This window comes from Apodemus sylvaticus, chromosome 13 (assembly GCF_947179515.1).
Source record: "Apodemus sylvaticus chromosome 13, mApoSyl1.1, whole genome shotgun sequence".
Lineage (NCBI taxonomy): Eukaryota > Metazoa > Chordata > Mammalia > Rodentia > Muridae > Apodemus > Apodemus sylvaticus.
The window spans coordinates 44,094,335-44,113,168 of NC_067484.1; positions in this window are offsets into that span (position 1 = coordinate 44,094,335).

The following is an 18,834-nucleotide window of genomic DNA, read 5'->3' on the forward strand; positions in this document are numbered from 1 at the left end:
AAGACATCTGCAACCATTTGAGCTGTCTGCAAGCATATCACTTTGTGATATGTCACCTCACTCTGGGGTAGACTCTGATCATGCACTTGTATTTGACTCATCTCTGCTTCCTTAAGTAACCCCTCACCCATAAAACTCATTGGTTTGCCAAGCTATGACGTTGGTGGTAACCTTACTTTGATCTGTTATTGGTTCTCAAGAGTGAGTGGACCCTTGCTCACATCTCCCCAGGAACAGTGTCACAGAACACCAGGCTGGTCTGGAATTCACTATGTAGACCAGGCCAGCCTCAAATTCATGGGCCATTGTTCTGCCTCTGTCTGGAGTGCCAGGTTTACAGGGACGTGCTTCCACAGCTGGCTTAAAATCTTCTTGCATCTAGGCTTCTATCAGCAGAGCCCCAGACACTGTCGGGCTACTTCATTGCTTAATTTATGCACTGGCTGGTTTTGTGTGTCAACTTGACACAGGCTGGAGTTATCACAGAGAAAGGAGCTTCAGTTGGGGAAGTGCCTCCATGAGATCCAACTGTGGGGCATTTTCTCAATTAGTGATCAAGTGGGGAGGGCCCCTTGTGGGTGGTGCCATCCCTGGGCTGGTGCTCTTGGGTTCTATAAGAGAGCAGGCTGAGCAAGTCAGGGGAAGCAAGCCAGTAAGAAACATCCCTCCATGGCCTCTGCATCAGCTCCTGCTTCCTGACCTGTTTGAGTTCCAGTCCTGACTTCCTTTGTGATGAACAGCAATGCAGAACTGTGAGCTGAATAAACCCTTTCCTCCCCAACTTGCTTCTTGGTCATGATGTTTGTGCAGGAATAGAAACCCTGACTAAGACAATTTATATATACTATACATTCCCTCCCCCTCTCCACCTCCCCCAACCCCGACTCAGCTTCTCCCTCAAGATAAACTCAGTAACTTACACATCCATCCATCCTATGACAGGTCTCCCTACTGGTACAGGGAGGTGTTGTTGACTGGTGCTAGTGCTTTGAATCTGTGTGTTCAGATGCTGAAGGTCCTCGTCCCTGGTTGGGTTTTGATCTATCAATAAAGATGCCAGAAGCCAATGGCTGAGCATGGGGCAGGAGTTGTGTGGGGAGGATGCAGAGAGAATTGTCCAGAGTAGAGGAAGAAGAATGGCAGTAGAGGCAGCATATAAAGCCACCCAACCATGTGAGACTGTGGGTAAATGGCCACTGGCTACTTCCCTGATTGGGCCTGGGGTAGCAGGAGAAGGTTTAGGAGTGCCCGGCCTTTGAGTTATCCAAGGCATTTTAAAATTAACTGGCATGTGTGTATGTTTTCCATTTGCAAATCAAGATAGCTCCTGGGCAGGTGCAATTTTTCTTTTTCTTTTTCTTTTTTTTTTGCAGTGCACTGGGAGCACAAAGCGGTATAGTGAAAACTCACCTCTACGGAGAGAGGGATCTTTCATTAGTTTCTTTACATGACAAATATATTCTTTCATGGTCTCTCTTTTGCAGTTTATTTTCCCTTTTTAATTTTTATAAGCTTTAGCATTTGAAAAAAGGCTTGCAATAAAAATATCACACACTGAAATTAACCAGACCCAAAGTCTATACACAGAGTAGCTATTCCATAACCGTGGGGATTGACACTGGAATTTACATTTTCCTTATCAAATATGTTTTTTTGTGCCACCACCCAAAATGAAGACTCCCTGACAAAGCTGGAACCAGAAAAATAATTAACTTTGTAACCTGATTTCCAACTCATGTCCTTGCCTGCGTTCTGTTCATGTTTCCTGAATATTTACCCTTTCTTCTTCCTCATCTTATATGTGCATGCTTGTTTCTATTATAGGCTAGATTTGGCACACGAGAGAGAACATACCGGTTTTTTTTTTCTTTCTGACCTTGTAATATTTCACATTCTAAGTCCATAGGCTTTCCTGCAAGCTTGTGATTATGTTTCTATTTAGAGCCGAGTAGTATTCCATTTTCATATTACTAAAATTTCATCACTCATCCATCCATTGATGGGCAACTAGATTTATTCCAATTTTTTGATGTAGTGAATAAGGCAGCAATAGACACAGGGTGTAACTATGTCTGTGATGGAGTATGAAATTCTCTGGGTATATGCCCAGAAGTGAAACAGCTGAAATATATGGTAGTTTTGTTTTCAGTTTATAAAGAAATCTCCAAGCTGATTTCTGGAATGGCTATGTCAATTTTCACTGCCTCCAACAGTAAATAAGGGCTCTTCTTTCCTTCCTTCCTTCCTTCCTCCCTTCCTTCCTTCCTTCCCTTTTTCTCTAACAAGCCCAGTGTCATTGAACTACCCTACTATAGAACAATACTATAATACAATACTAAGTGTATTGTAAGTGAAATGAAGTCAAGCCCCTCCCACATCGCATCTTCTGGAACTAGCCAAAGTCACCATTATTTTATCCTTTTTGTTTTAAGATAGTACCAGGCCTTGAACTTGCTTGCAGTGGAGGATGACCTTGAACTCCTGATTACCTGCCTCTGTTTCCCAAATGCGAGGATTACAAGCATGTGCCACCATACCTAGTTTGTGCAGTACTGGGAATGGATTCCAGAGCTTTAGGCATGATATACAAGCTCTCTACCAACTGAGATACATCCACCATATCTTCCTCTTCATAACCACAGAGAGCTTCACATGTTCTCTCTAATCCGTCCCCTCTTCTCATATTCTCACCATAGGACCTTACCTATAAACCATCTCTTGCACATGTGTCAGATTGTACCACTCCCAATTTTGAAACACCTTTTAAAAAATGCTAGGATTAGCTATTTGTTTTGCATTGGGCTTTCTCCAAAGCAAAGCAAACTACGTACCTATTCCTTAAAATGCATTTGTTATCAGAAAAGCAGCCCAAATATTCAGCACACATAACAAAGGTTAGATCTTCCCGGACCACAGTTCATGCTTGATTTCTTTTTCTCATACATGTATCTCAGTCTCATAGATATTTCATGTTCTTACCCATGCCTTTAGCTGAAACTCCTACTTATGTGCATCTTTCCAGAACATCTGCTCCTCTTACTCATTTAAAGTCTGACTTTAAATATAGGTCAAGTGCCTGTGTTAAATATTTTATTGCACTTCATTTTCATTATGGTGCTTCTCACAGGAATAATTAATTTACTATTATGGTAGATATTTAGGGAATTCCTGCCCCAACAAACTATAAGCTTTAGGAGGTAAGATACTGCATTTGTCTTTTCCCACACATATTCCTAGCTGCTAGGGAGGCCTGTTGTAAAGGACTCAGTGTTTGTTAGGTAGACAGTAGGGAGAGAAAGGAAGGAAAGGGTGGATGGAGGGGAAGTGGGTAGGTCTTAAGATGATAAATTGAGGAAGTTGTGATTTTGTGGCTATTCCTTTTAGTAGAGTGGGAGACAAGAGAATCTTCTAGAAATGTCTAAAACTATAAAAGTGAAAGAGAGACTTGTGATGGTGATGGTTCATGTTGATTTGCCAAGTTTGGCAAAATGGCATTCACCCATAATCACAGCAATCTGCAGTAAAGGGGAAAATGTGATGGGGAAAAGTGCACGTCCAAAGTCAGCCTGGGGAGAGTGACACCCTGTCTGAAGTAAAATGAGACAAATCAAATCAATAGAAACAAACAGTTGCTTATTTACTTGCCTGGATTGTAAAGCACCTTAAAAAAATTAGCCAACTGTGCTTCTAATGTGTCTATAAATATGTTTCCAGAGAAGATTGGCATATGGGTAAGAAAACTCAATGGGAAAGACTCACCCTGGTGACAGGTAACATGATCCAATAGGGCTGAGGCCCGAATGGCAGGAAAGGATGGAGGAAGCTTATGCGTATTCACTCATGACCCTTCCTGAACAGGTGGGACTTTTTGTAACTATTGTTAGTCTGGGCGTGAGACTCTGGATTCTTTCTCCTTGGACTTGGAATTGTGCTGGCAACTCTCCAAGAACTTGCAGGCCACTTCTCAGACCGGGGCTCTCTCACTGGTCTCTCCCTCTCTGAGACTTCTGTTTTCAGCTAAGCTGATGTTTATCCCTGTCTCTAGGCAGCCTTCACAGATATTTAGCCTCTCAATGTGTCAGCCAATGTAGGAACTCCCCTCTGGTACTTGTATGTATTCTGTTGGTCCTGGCCCTCTGGAAAATCCTAACTAATACCAGTTGCATCAGATTTGAGGGGAAATATTTTCTGCAATAACCATTGAAAAGAGTTAAATGTAGGTAACATGAGGATTAAGGTTCATAATCTCAAAGACACAGCAACATTAACCTGTATAATGTGGTATTTGTATTTAGTATTTCATTTGGTGTTATTAACACTTTAAAAGGTAAAACAGAAATTCAATTGTGTGAGGAGTTTAGGTACTGGAAAAAGAATATTAAAATGTTAGCATAAAGCAACCTAGCTTTATAAGAAAGGAAACAAAACCAGAAAGTTTCCAGGAGATAGCTATGAGGCCCACAATCAGGAAATATAGGAAGCTTTAGACAGCTGTGGCTTATTACACTTAACATGATGACTTCAAGCCATTGACACATTTTGAGAAAAAAAAAAAGGATGCAATGATTAAGAAGGTTTTAAAAAACGATGACTCACTGTTCTGAGAACTCCAGCCACTACCACCATGTGGCTCTTCTCATAAGATGTCTGATCACTTAAGCCAGTAAATACTGGTCACTGGCAGTACAATTACCTGCTGACCAGCAGTTGCCTGCAGCACATGACTGATCTTGGTGAAGACCAGAAGAGCCACTTAGCTGTTCAGGCTTTGAATGGTCAAAATGAAGAAATACATGTGAAGTAAAGCTATTGTTTCAATCACTTTAAATTTGGGAATGGATTGTTCCTTGGTACCTCAAAAAGAATAAAATAACTGAAATCCAATGGTTAAAAAGAGAAAGAGAGACATGGTGATTATTTTGGTGACTTTATGAGAAATTGTAGAATGAATGGAATTTATTTTTATTTTTTGTACATTGGTGTTTTTCCTGCATATATGTCTGTGTGAAGGCGTCAGATCTCCTGGAACTGGAGTTTCAGACAGTTGTGAGCTGCCATGTGGCTGCTGGGAATCGAACCTGGGTCCATCTGGAAGAGCAGCTGGTGCTCTTACCCACCAAGTCATCTCCCCAGCCTGTAAAATGTAATCTTTTACCCAGTTCTTATGGTACAACATGAAAGAGATGAAGCTGGGGAGAATCAAAGTTTAAAGTCATCTTCTACTACATAGGAACTTTATGGCCAGCCTGAGCTATGTGATGAAGAGGACAGACCAGGAGAAGCAGAAGGAGTTGGAGGAGTAAGGCCAGGAGGAGACAGGGGTGGGGAGAAGGAATATGGGAGAGAGAGGAGAAAGAGAGAGAGAAGATAGGGTTGGAGAGGAGGGGTATGGAAGAGGAAGGAGAAGTGAGGGAGAAGATGGAGGAAGAGAAGAGGGAGGAGTATGAGGGAGGAGGGAGAAGAGAGGGAGAAGGAGGAAGGGAAGGAGGAAGAGATTCTCTATTCTGGTGCAAGCATTGCAGTTCTACTGTGTTCCTAATGAAAAACTGACACACATTACAAAGATGATTTACTTCACAGGGGGGGGGGGGGGAAATCTGCTTATTCATTCATTCAAAGTGTTCGATTTATTTTTTTCCTGATTCTGAAATGACTGTTTCCAAACAAAAAAATTTCATCTAAATGAGAAAGAAGTAAATGCCTAAGGTAGAATGACAGCCTTGCATATATGATAGTCTGCAAAGGGAAAGATGGAGCACAGTGAACAGCTGTTCTAGGCCTCTGAGCAGCAGTCTGGCATGGGCAGTGCATTTTGAAAGGCTTAGTGGTCCTGATTTCAATGCTATGTGGACAACAGCAGTGGTTCTCAACCTGTGGGTCATGACCCCATGAAGGATTTTCTGTTCCTTTCACAGGGGTCCCATATCAAATATCCTGAATATCATTTATATATATATATATATATATATATATATATATATATATATATATATATAAAACAGCTCATAACAATGGCAAAATAACAGCTGTGAGGCAGCTATGAAATAATTTTATAGCTGAGGGTCACCACAACATGAGGAACTTTATTAAAGAGTCACAGCATTAGGAAGGTTGAGAACCACTGGCCTCGAGTAATATGCATAATATTGCTCTATATAGAATATAGACTATTATCATTGCAAGCTTCAGGGTTTTATGGGGTCCTCAAGTTTATCATCAAGAATATCATCCACTATAGATACTTGGAGTCGTGAGAGGATAAAACACTGAGCACTACACTTTGTGCCACACATAAAGGGGTCACTCTGTAATTTGTACCTTACATTTTATGCATATACAACATTGTGTGACCTTTTATTTTTCAAGGGACAGTGCATTATCACTAAAGCCTAGAAATTCCTAAATTATGTAAACTATTTTTTTAAAGCTTTGAAAGGAATGCTTAAAGCTACACGTATGAGAATACATCACGTATCCGAGATTCCTTGAAGGCAAACTTGAGGCTTTACACGTGCTGAGTCAGTGCGGCCGCCGTGCAGAGACAGCAGTGGACAGGACTGCTCTTGCATGCTCCACAGGAGGTGAGTGAAGGGTGGGCCGGACAGCAGGTGTCTCCACAGAAAGCAGCCTGACAGAGATTACAGCAAGCGTACAGCATTGGCAATTAGCTAATGTCATTGATACACTTAAGTAACACTGTGTGAGACAGATAATAAATCACAGCCTCCCGTCATTAATAAGCCATGGCAGAGAGGGAAAGAGGGGAGAGCAGTCAGTAACCAGATCCACAGTGAAGCAGAAGCGTCCTATAATTAGAATTATTTCTAATACCAGAGGACCCGGGGAAGGCTTTGTAGTGAGCAGCACAATAAATGGGTGTGGGGTAGGCAGCTATGAGTGTGTTACTTATTCTACTTCACTCTAATCATATACAGGATGCTCTTAGGGGTATATGGTGTCAGATTGAGTGGGTATACTAGGGTTATCTATTCCTAAGGACTTTGTAGATCCAAATGAAAAATATATTGCTGGTCTAACCTGTGTTGGGAGCTTTTATCTAGATGGTCTCCCCAAGACAGCAAGTACTGCTACCCACCATTTTTTGGCTCTCTATACACAGAAAACTGAACACTTCCAATATCCAATCGATGTTTCTGTCCAATGTTATTAACCTTATCAATGATGCCCCAAAGTTTGTCGTAGTAAATGCACAGTGCTAGTTTTTAAGCACAAGTGGGTCCGTAAACTGGAAGCATGGTATGGAGTGAAGTAAGTAAAACGTTAGAGATGGGAAGAGGCAGAGTTGCCAAGTTGACGATTTTGAAGGTCAAAGAAAGCTTCCTGCAGGAAACGTCCCACAGGAGACCTAAAGGATTTGTAAGAGGTAAACAGGCAAAGAGACAGGAGGAGGGAAGATTACCTATAAAACCCTAAAACTGGAAAGCAGTTTGGCAATATGGGAAACAAGAAGTGATGGAATCTCTGCCGTGTAGATTCCGAGGTCTGAGTTGTGAGAGTCGAGTACAGGTCTAACTAACCGTAGATGTTAAGCTGCTCTACCGAGTCTGGAGCAATTGCAGCCGGCCAGGTAAGGCCTGGTGGAGAGAGGGGGCAGCAGTCACAGCAGTAGTAAGCAATGGCTTTTGCAGAGATTGGAAAGAGGCTGGATTTCAAATAACAAAATTTAAAATTGATTTCTGAATTAAAAAATTCCTAATTATCCTTTTATTACTATTTCATGTAATACAGATTATCCAGTAAATATTTGTTGAGTGAATAAAGATAAAAAATGTCGCCAGACTTGCTTTTCCTTGCAATGTAAGGACTTGGGAGGAAAGTTCTCATCCTGTTTTACTATATTGGATTTTAACAACAGTGTTTCTAGAATTGTCTTTCATTGAGGCCTATAACATGGGGAAAGAGAGGCCATTTTCCCATGATGTTATTTTAGAAATTCCAAAAACATGAAAAAAAAGGAGGATAATCAGATACTGTCTTTTCAATAGCATGCTCTCCTTTTCTTCTTCTTTCTCCAGAGAGAAAGTGTGTGTGTGTGTGTGTGTGTATTATTTGAAAGTTATAGTCAGCTGAACATGTTGGCTTACCTATACTCCCAGCACTAAAGAGAATAAGGTTAAACAAAACAAATAAATAAACAAACAAAAAATCCATAATTTTGTGGCCAGCTTTGAACTTAAAAAAAAAAAAAAGTCTTCAAAACCTGAGCTGTGTGGCAAGGTCCTGTCTCAAATTAAACAAAACAAAACAAAAACCTTCATTTATCATACTTTACTCATAGCTTCTAAGAATATTTGCATTTTAGACTGTATATTCCTGTACATTCCTCTAATACCAGAACTCAGGAAGCCAAGGCAGGAGCTTTGCCAAGAGATCAAGGCCAGCCTTGGCTACATAGTGATACTTCTTAAAATACCAAATAAAAATTACATATAACTATAACGGCATTATTGCCCCTATAAACATAGAAGCCTAATATGGTTTTGAACTCTTCCAATTAACCCCAAAACATCTTGCCACATTTCACAGTTATGCTTGGAGAAGCTCAGGAGGACGAGAGCTTTCTAAATAATGAATAAAAGCAATAGAATGATTTAATCTGAGATGAAGGGGCCGAGGATAATTTAATATTCAGCAGGCAATGTTGAGAAAGCTTGCTTGTTTTCTGATTCCAAATACTTCTTGCTTTTTAGCCAATTAGTTCAGGTGGCAGGGACACTGTAATTTATGAGTCTCAGGTCAAGGGCTCACCTTCCATATGGGTCCCCTCTCAGTCCTCAGAGGATAATTTCTATTGGCATGATCAGACTGACAGCCTGCTCCATGCCCTCGGTATTGATTTAAAAGAAAACTTGGCCTTTGTTACTGGCAGGAACTGAATGAGCATATATAAATGGTTATGTAAGATAATAAATATTCATCTGGAGCCATGCCTTCATAACCAGCGTCCCTACATAAGTCCATGCCTATATCATGGTTGGCTTTTTGTCGTTTTGACATAGGGTCTTACTATGTAGTCCTGACTGACCTACGTAGATCAGGTTGGCCTCAAACTCATAGAGGTATACATTCATCTGCCTTCTGAATACTAGGATTAAAGGCATGCATCACCACACTGGCATGGCGCTATTGGGTATGGTATTTTCACAGGAGGCTGGCTAGCAATAGAGAAAAAGCTGAGAGAAATGCCAAAGGCGGATGGACATCAGTCACCCCCATCGGATCTGTCAAGTCATCAAAGCACAGACAATATTAAGTACAAACATCAGAGCTTTCATTCAAGGGCTAATATTTTGTCCTTTTAACATGGGTGTGTGTGTGTGTGTGTGAATTTAAGTCAGGGTCTCATGTAGCTGAATCTGACCTTCAACTGAACTCATCACGTAACTGAGGCTACTCTTCAACTCCTGACTCTCCTGCCTCAGGCTGTCAAGTGCTGGGTTCCCAGGAGTGCAGCACGCTGGCCCACTATCTGCCTGCCCTCTTTCCACTGGGCTTTAACTCTCTCTCTTCCTCCTTCTTTCCACCCTTCTTTGAAGGGTGTGTTAACTTGGGTTTTGTGGCAGTAACAAACATGAAAGGCTAGGTACTTCTAAAGAAGCAGCATTGTCAAGAGGGCTTAGGCAGGTAAGGTGCTTGCCACCACGTCTGATGTCAGCAGTTTGGTCTTTGGGTCCCACATGCTGGAAGAAAAGAACTGACTCCAGAAAGAAGTACTCTACCTTCCTCTGAGAGCTCAGACACATGCATACGCCTTACACACACACACACACACACACACACACACACCAAAGAAACAAATAATGTTCTTTATATATACTGGATATTAGCCCTCTATCTGATGTAGGATTGGTGAAGATCTTTTCCCAATTTGTTGGTTGCCGATTTGTCCTCTTGATGGTGTCCTTTGCCTTACAGAAACTTTGTAATTTTATGAGGTCCCATTTGTCAATTCTTGCTCTTAGAGCATACGCTATTGGTGTTCTGTTCAGAAACTTTCTCCCTGTACCGATGTCCTCAAGGGTCTTCCCCAATTTCTTTTCTATTAGCTTCAGAGTGTCTGGCTTTATGTGGAGGTCCTTGATCCATTTGGATTTGAGCTTAGTACAAGGAGACAAGGATGGATCAATTCGCATTCTTCTGCATGCTGACCTCCAGTTGAACCAGCACCATTTGTTGAAAAGGCTATCTTTTTTCCATTGGATGTTTTCAGCCTCTTTGTCGAGGATCAAGTGGCCATAGGTGTGTGGGTTCATTTCTGGATCTTCAATCCTGTTCCATTGATCCTCCTGCCTGTCACTGTACCAATACCATGCAGTTTTTAACACTATTGCTCTGTAGTATTGCTTGAGGTCAGGGATACTGATTCCCCCAGATTTTCTTTTGTTGCTGAGAATAGTTTTAGCTATCCTGGGTTTTTTGTTGTTCCAGATGAATTTGATAATTGCTCTTTCTAACTCTGTGAAGAATTGAGTTGGGATTTTGATGGGTATTGCATTGAATCTGTATAGTGCTTTAGGCAAAATGGCCATTTTATCTATATTGATTCTACCGATCCAGGAGCATGGGAGGTTTTCCCATTTTTTGAGGTCTTCTTCCATTTCCTTCTTCAGAGTCTTGAAGTTCTTGTCATACAGATCTTTCACATGTTTGGTAAGAGTCACCCCAAGATACTTTATACTGTTTGTGGCTATTGTGAAGGGGGTCATTTCCCTAATTTCTTTCTCAGCCTGCTTATCCTTTGAGTATAGGAAGGCCACTGATTTGCTTGAGTTGATTTTATAACCTGCCACTTTGCTGAAGTTGTTTATCAGCTGTAGGAGCTCTCTAGTGGAGTTCTTTGGGTCACTTAGGTAGACGATCATGTCCAGAAAACCAAACAACCCTATTAAAAAATGGGGTACAGAGTTAAACAAAGAATTCTCACCTGAAGAATTTCGGATGGCAGAGAAACATCTTAAAAAATGCTCAACTTCATTAGTCATTAGGGAAATGCAAATCAAAACAACCCTAAGATTTCATCTTACACCAGTCAGAATGGCTAAGATTAAAAATTCAGGAGACAGCAGGTGTTGGAGAGGGTGTGGAGAAAGAGGAACACTCCTCCACTGCTGGTGGGGTTGCAAATTGGTACAACCACTCTGGAAATCAGTCTGGCGGTTCCTCCGAAAACTGGGTACCTTACTTCCAGAAGATCCTGCTATACCACTCCTGGGCATATACCCAGAAGACTCCCCACCATGTAATAAGGATACATGTTCTACTATGTTCATAGCAGCCCTATTTGTAATTGCCAGATGCTGGAAAGAACCCAGGTATCCCTCAACAGAAGAGTGGATGCAAAAAATGTGGTATATCTACACAATGGAGTACTATTCAGCCATTAGAAACAATGAATTTATGAAATTCTTAGGCAAATGGATGGAGCTAGAGAATATCATACTAAGTGAGATAACCCAGACTCAAAAGGTGAATCATGGTATGCACTCACTAATAAGTGGATATTAACCTAGAAAACTGGAATACCCAAAACATAATCCACACATCAAATGAGGTACAAGAAGAAAGGAGGAGTGGCCCCTGGTTCTGGAAAGACTCAGTGAAACAGTATTCAGCAAAACCAGAACGGGGAAGTGGGAAGGGGTGGGTGGGAGGACAGGGGAAGAGAAGGGGGTTTGCGGGACTTTCGGGGAGTGGGGGGGGGGGCTAGAAAAGGGGAAATCATTTGAAATGTAAATAAATTATATCGAATAAAAAAAAAAGAGGAACAAAAAAAAGAAACAAATAATGAGTGGATGAATAAATGAATGAAATGTAAAACAAAGAAACAAATGAAAACAAATGGAAAAACAAACCAAAAGAAAATTGTGTAGATCTCAGAGCCTCAGAGGTTGCGAATCTAAGTAATATGATAGGTGAAAAACCCTGGTAGTTATATCACTTTATGGTGGGAACTTTCTGGGGAAGGAAGGTGTGATCTCAGGGTGAGGCAAGAAACCAGAGCAAGGGAGAGGTCGTTTTGTGACTTTCCTCCAGGTCCTACCCACCCTCTAAAGGTCCCAGTACCTCCTCTATTGCCACAGTGGGAACAACACCTAAATAAATGGGAGACAAAATGTGTCCAGACTATAACAACGGAGAGTTCTCGCTTTCTTCTTCCTTTTAGAATGCACGTGTGACATCTACCTTCCTATCCCACACAGTCTGCATACATGTGAACACAGTGTCCTGGTTTTTCCATGATTTTTTTTTTTAGCATAAATGCTTATATGGACCAGGATGGTTGCATACTCACATTGGCTGTGGGGTTCAGGTATGGTCTCTTTGCCTGCAAATGCCCTTTTGGGGCTCAGGGGCTGCTTCTGTTATATGTGGAACCTGACCTTGGTGATGAGGCTTTTTCTCCCTTGAGGTCTCTACTCAGCCTGTGTTTTTAATTGTTGTGTGCCAGACTGTGCCATCTCTTTTCTGACAATACATGGTCTTGAGGCTGAGGCTGCTGTCGTGCAAATTTAGGGAATTCCTATTTAAAGCCCTCTGGTCATGTTCCCTGTTCATGTAGCAAAAGAGCTGTATGCACTGTCGAAATGCAGAGACGGAGCATTCCAGAACCCAGTTGTCAATGCTGCTTCTGAGCACTGTCCTTTTCTATTAATGCCAACTCAGAGGCAGAACTCACAATGGCATACAACTGTTGTCTTAGGTAGAGGTTTCATGGCTATGGAGAGACACCATGACCACAGCAACTCTTATGAAAGAAACATATAACTGGGGCTGGCTTATAGTTCAGAGATTTAGTCCATCGTGGTGGGAAGCAGGGCCACATGCAGGCAGACATGATGCTGGAGAGGTAGCTAACAGTTTACATCTGAATCCGTAGGTGGCAGGAAAAGAGTGAGACACAGGACCTGGCATGAGCATCTGAAACCTGAAAGTCCACCCCCCAGTGACACATTTCCTCTAACAAAGCCACACCTACTCCAACAAGGATACACCTCCTAATAGTGCCACTTCTTATGGACCTATAGGGGTCATTTTCATTAAAACCAGCACAAATGGAAACAGATCATGCTCTAGGATATAATACCCATTCCAATCACAAATAGTATAGAAAATATTAGTGAACCAGGGATTTCCAGTCACTATGGTGGGGTAAATTAATAGGAAATCTAGGGAAAGAGTCACAGATGGCCTTCAGATTATTGTGCTCAGCCGCAGCTGACTATACCTCTGATGATGCTGTAGGGATGCAGATACACTGCCTGTGTGCATACTCATCAAGAAAGCCCCGCAGAAAAGACTACTTTGCATGGCCCCTCAACCCAGTATTCTGAAAGCTCTCCAAATAGCCTCATACATATTCATTTCCCTCTCTGCTTGTCATCATCCTGAATCTCAAAGAAAAAGCCTTCTAGGTAATATTAAATCAGTCTATTGCCTGAGCTGGTATAACTTTGAATTAAACATTTGATTTTTTTTTTTTAAAGTTAATTTAGAACCTTGTTAATATTGTGGGAGAACGTGGTGGAAACTGGTTTCAAGGACGCGTGCACGCTTGGGGCTATTTAACAGCACTGCACACACTCCGGGCTTTTCCTGTGCTCGCTTAGTGGCATGCCAAAAATATCACAAAAGCATATGGAAGGCTTAACTTTGTTTAGAAAATATATACATGGAAAATAGTACAGGAATGTTCCGTCGCCCAAGAGGGATCACGACGCAGGCAGCCTTCACTGCTGGCTCAAATGTGGTTTCAGGATTTCCTGACACCTTTGTGCAGCTCAGGAGGAGGGCGTCAGAGCCTGGGCCATCCAAGGCCCAAGTGAGGAACTTCTGTTCATGATTTTCCTGAGCATGTTTTCAAGGCATTTTCTCACTGAAGAATAGGAAGGAGACAGGAAAGGTAAGGGATTCTCTGCCTCGTGTACGCTGTGGTGAATCAGAGACCCAAGCATGCCGGTTAAAGAGGAAGAGATGGGGCTTAACAGTGAATGTTCTTCAGACAGATATCCAGAAGGGAGAGGGATATGTCTCTCCCTTCTTCTGTCTGAAAAAGTCCACGGCTTTGGTGAGACTCCTGGCCATCCAGTTTTGGAAGTTTCTAGATATTGTAGGGCCAGCAATAAGGGAGTCCAAAGTACCCTGAGATAGCATAGACCCAAAATGAGAGTATATGGGGCCGGGGTTGGGATGACTTATGAAAACCATAGCTGGAATCCCAGAAACAAACTGCTGAGGTTTTAAATGGAGCTAGAATCCCTACACTAGCTATCAAGGGAGTGAGCCAGGGTTGTCCTGTGAATATTAACCTGCACGCAATAATGCTAGACCATAAATAGCAAACTTGGTCATCTTATTGTCCTGTGTCATCAGCCCATGAGGTGGACGCTTTCATTTATTTTTTATGAACAAACTAAGGCAGAGGGGAAGTGAAATGACATTTGCCCAGAGCCCTGGAGTAAATCTATATAGAACTGCAAATTCTGCCCACCCAGGGTGGTTTGGGTTCAGACCCCACTCATTATTCCTTTACTGCATTGTCTTACAGTGTGACACCAATAACCTGGCTGAGACTTCCAATTTAACTTTTGTAATATCATCTGTTCTTTCTAAGTCTCAGTGAAAGACTATAGTACCCAAAACTATCATTGAAAGATTTCTAGATATAGTTTGATTCATAAGATAAATAACTTTTATGTGATTATTTATATATATGTATTTTATGTGGTTTATACACACACATACAAACACACACACACACATATATATACACTTATATACATGTATATATATACATGTAAATATATATATATTACATTTTATCTGTGTGTGTGTGTGCACACATGCATGCCACAGTGTAGATGTGGAGGTCAGAGGACAGCTTGTATTAGTTCTTCCCTTCTGCTATGTGGGATCCAGGATTCAAACTCAGGTCATCAGGCCTGGCAGCAAGCCCCTTTAATCACTGAGCTATCTTGTTAGCCCAGCAAGTTGTATTTGCTTTCTGTGGTTTTGCATTAACAACCGCGGTTCTCTCATAGCCTCAGATTCCGCATAAGCTGCAATAGAAGTAATTTCATAGCATACTTCCTGAAGGTCTCATTTGGCTTTGTTACCCTTCCAACAAATGACATTCTGTTTCTACACTTCATTCAAGGGTTCAAGTAAGTCGAGGTCTAGGGATAATGCATTTCTTTACTTATTTACTTATTTATTTATTTAGGCATAGAGGCATGAACCCAGGACCTCACGCTAGGCAAGCTCTCCACCATGGCTAGGTGTCACCAATCCTTTAACTGTCTAGGTGGGCTTTGAACTCACACTGCAGGTCAGGCAGGCCTTGAACTCTCCATTCTCCTTCCTCAGCTTCCCTGGCAGCTGGGATTCCAGGCCTTGGGAGGCAGGTATGACTGGACTTACCTGTATTCTGAAGCTCCTGCCAGTGAACCAAAATAAGAGCTTCAGAAGAATAAATATACAGCCCATCTACATACTGCTCATGAATAGTCATCAAGATGAATATAGGAAGAAAATAGTAATTTTCAACAAGTGAAAAATATATTGTTTAATTCTTGAATGGGAAACAAAGTTGTGTATTTTTAATTACTATACTATATGTGTTCAGTTCTGGTTTAAATTTGTGTGTGTGTGTGTGTGTGTGTGTGTTTTCAAACTCAAATTGTTAGGTTGTGTGGCAAGTATCTTTACCTGATAAGTCATCTCGTCGCTCCTCACATCTAATCAACATGCTTAAAGATGTGCATGCTTAAAGATATGCTTAGAGAAAGGACTTACTTTGGGCTAGTAGAGTCCCTCTTAAGTTAAAATAAAAACTCTTACTAAATGGTACTCTAGTGACCTTTAAGCATTCATAAAAATGGTTTGACATATTCCTGAGGCTAGCTCATTTTTCCAGAGAAGGTTCACCCAGAACACAGACATAAATAGAAACAGGGTTAAGGTCATTCCAGGGGAGACGAAGCTTCCTCTCAGCCTGCCAGGGAGCAGACGCTGAAGAATGTGGCTTAAAGAAGAAGTGTGTCCCAGAATCCTGCCCACCACTGACTAGCTCTGTCACATTAGCCAGTCCAGGTTGAAGTTACCAGTGCCCCTCAGCTGCTGATCACCACAAGCACCGACAACATACTAGAGTCTTCTGAACAAATTCTAAGAAGGGAGCATAAAACTCAGAGAGAATGTTTTTCGGGTTTTATTGCTATTGGTATTGCTACTGTATATTGTTTTCTTGTTCTGGGGAACCCAGAAGCCTGGCCAATCAATACCACTTAAGAGATTTAAAATCTATGGAATGTCGAGAGATATGGCGCAGTTGATATGTTAGTTTTTGTTGCTGTGATAAAATACCATAACCAGGACAATGGACAGTAAAAGGGGTTTACGGTCCCAAGAGTATCCATTATGGTGGATGTAGCATAGCAGTAGGCAGCAGGCTCAGGACACAGAAGATCGTACTATCAACTGCAAGCATGAAGAAGAAGAGGGTGATGGGGAGAGGGGTGTAGGGAGGGACTGAGGGGACAGAAAGGGAGGGGGGAGGGCAAAGGGGAGAAGGAGAAAGAGAGAATTAAGGTGGGGCAGGCCTATAAGCACTCAAAGCCCATCCTCAGTGGTGTCATTCTTCCAGCAAGGGCTCACCTCCTAAAGGTCCCTTAACCCCTACACATAGCCCCACCCACTGGGGACCAAGGGTTCAGACACATTCACCTCTGGACAGCACTGCTCATCCAAAGCATCACACTGGGTACAGTCCTTGCCTAGGAGCCGTGGAGTTTGAGATTTGATTTCCAGTGCCACGGAAAATGGGAGCTACGATGTGCACAACTAGAATACCAGCATTCTGGAGGCAGAGGCAGGATTAAGAGAAGAGATGAAGGTCATCCTCTGCTCCACAGCGACTTTAACGCCAGGCTGGGATACAGCCTTGTGAGGAAGGAGGCGGGAGGGGATGGGGAGAGGGAGAGACAGAGATGAAGAGAGAGGGAGAGACAGAGACAGAGACAGAGACAGAAACAGAAGGATGAAGAGACAGAGACAGAGAAACAGAGATAGAGTCAGCCAACGAAAAACTACAGGAGCCCTAATACAGCTTTCAATCTGAACTTGTAGGCCTCCTCTGTCAACAAATATTTGTGTGGGAAGGAGACAAAGCTGTCAATGAGCCAGAATTTGTTCAGCTTTCAAGCCAAAACCCAGCCCTCATAACAATAAGCTTCTGAAGAGGCAGTTTTTATATCTATGGTGAGCAATCTGCCAGTCATAGAGCACTACCTGACCCCAAGAGAGGTGCTCCAGTCTCTACAAAGCTAATTTTTACATCAGACAAATCTGCCATAAACAATCACAGTTGCAAACATTAAAAATTATATTTATATTTTTTCCTTAGAGTTTAACCAGATGAGGCACAGATTTTTTTTTCAACATTGCCTGTTGTATTTTTAAGAGATAACCATTTTCTATTTTGTATAAAATGCCAAATCCTTTTTTTTTTAAAATTAAACACAGTAAGATTATCTTGTCTGCATCTCATTGACAAAGGGGAACAACACAGCATGTTCCAATTAGTGTAAACAGACAATAGAGATCCCTTCTTTAGCTGTCATCTCAGATCTCATAGGAGACACTGTGTCTGGTGCACATTATCAGGTTAGGATCAAAAGTGCTTTGTAGAACGACAGAAACAAAGTTACTGAAAACAGAAGGGACACAGCAACTGTAGCTACTGGCGTGATAATGAAACAAGGGCATGTTTCTACTTTTTCCCAATGTCTGAGTTTCAAGAGTGAGTCTAGACTGGAAACCAGCTGTTTTGTAGAAATAAAACCAGAATCTAGATATGTCTAGCAATTCTGAGGAAGAAAAAAAAAAGCAGAAAGTAAATGATTGTTATAAAACTGAGAATGGAAAAGGATGGAATTATAAAGACAAACATATGTGCATATTTACATCCATAATGTATAGACACATTCCTTTTTAAAGGGATAGATAGGCTTTCCTGTAGGTCAGCATCATATGTAGCTGAGGATGTCCTTCAACTCCTGATCCTCTGGCCTCCAATTTCAGAGTGCTGGGATTATAAGAGTCTTTGGGTTTTACTGCTGTGAATAGACACATGACCAAGGCAAGTCTAATAAAGACAACACTTAATTGGGGCTGGCTTATAGGTTCAGAAGTTCAGTTCAGTATCATCAAGGCAGGAACATGGCAGCATCCAGGCAGGCATGGTGCAGGAGGTGCTGAGGGTTTTATATTTTCATCTGAAGGCTGCTAGCAGAATACCGACTTCCAGCCAGGATAAGGGTCTTAAAGCCCACGCCCACAGTGACACACCTATTCCAACAAGGCTACACCTATTCCAACAGGGCCACACCTTCTAATAGTGCCACGCCCAGGGTGGAGTATATACAAACCGTCGTGACAAGCTTGTACCACAATCTCTGGTTTTATGTAGCAGTAGGAAGAGAACCCAGGACTTAGGGTTGGGGTGTAACTCAGTGGTAGAGCACTTGCCTGGCATGCATGAGGCTCTAGGTTCAATTCCCAGAGCTGATGGGAATGAAACAAAACAAAACCACAAACCATGGGGTTCCTGATGCTCTGCAAGATCTATACAAACTGAACCAAAGAGCAACCGAGCTATACCACTGTTTTCAGGTCCTAATCCATGTGCATATATGTTCTTATAGCAAATTGGACTTTATGGCTTTACGCATATAAAGTAAAGCCTGATGCCCAGCCTGTATACTTCAAAGTAAATTAGTAAAGGAAAGGCAACACTCTAATTTATATGCATGAAAC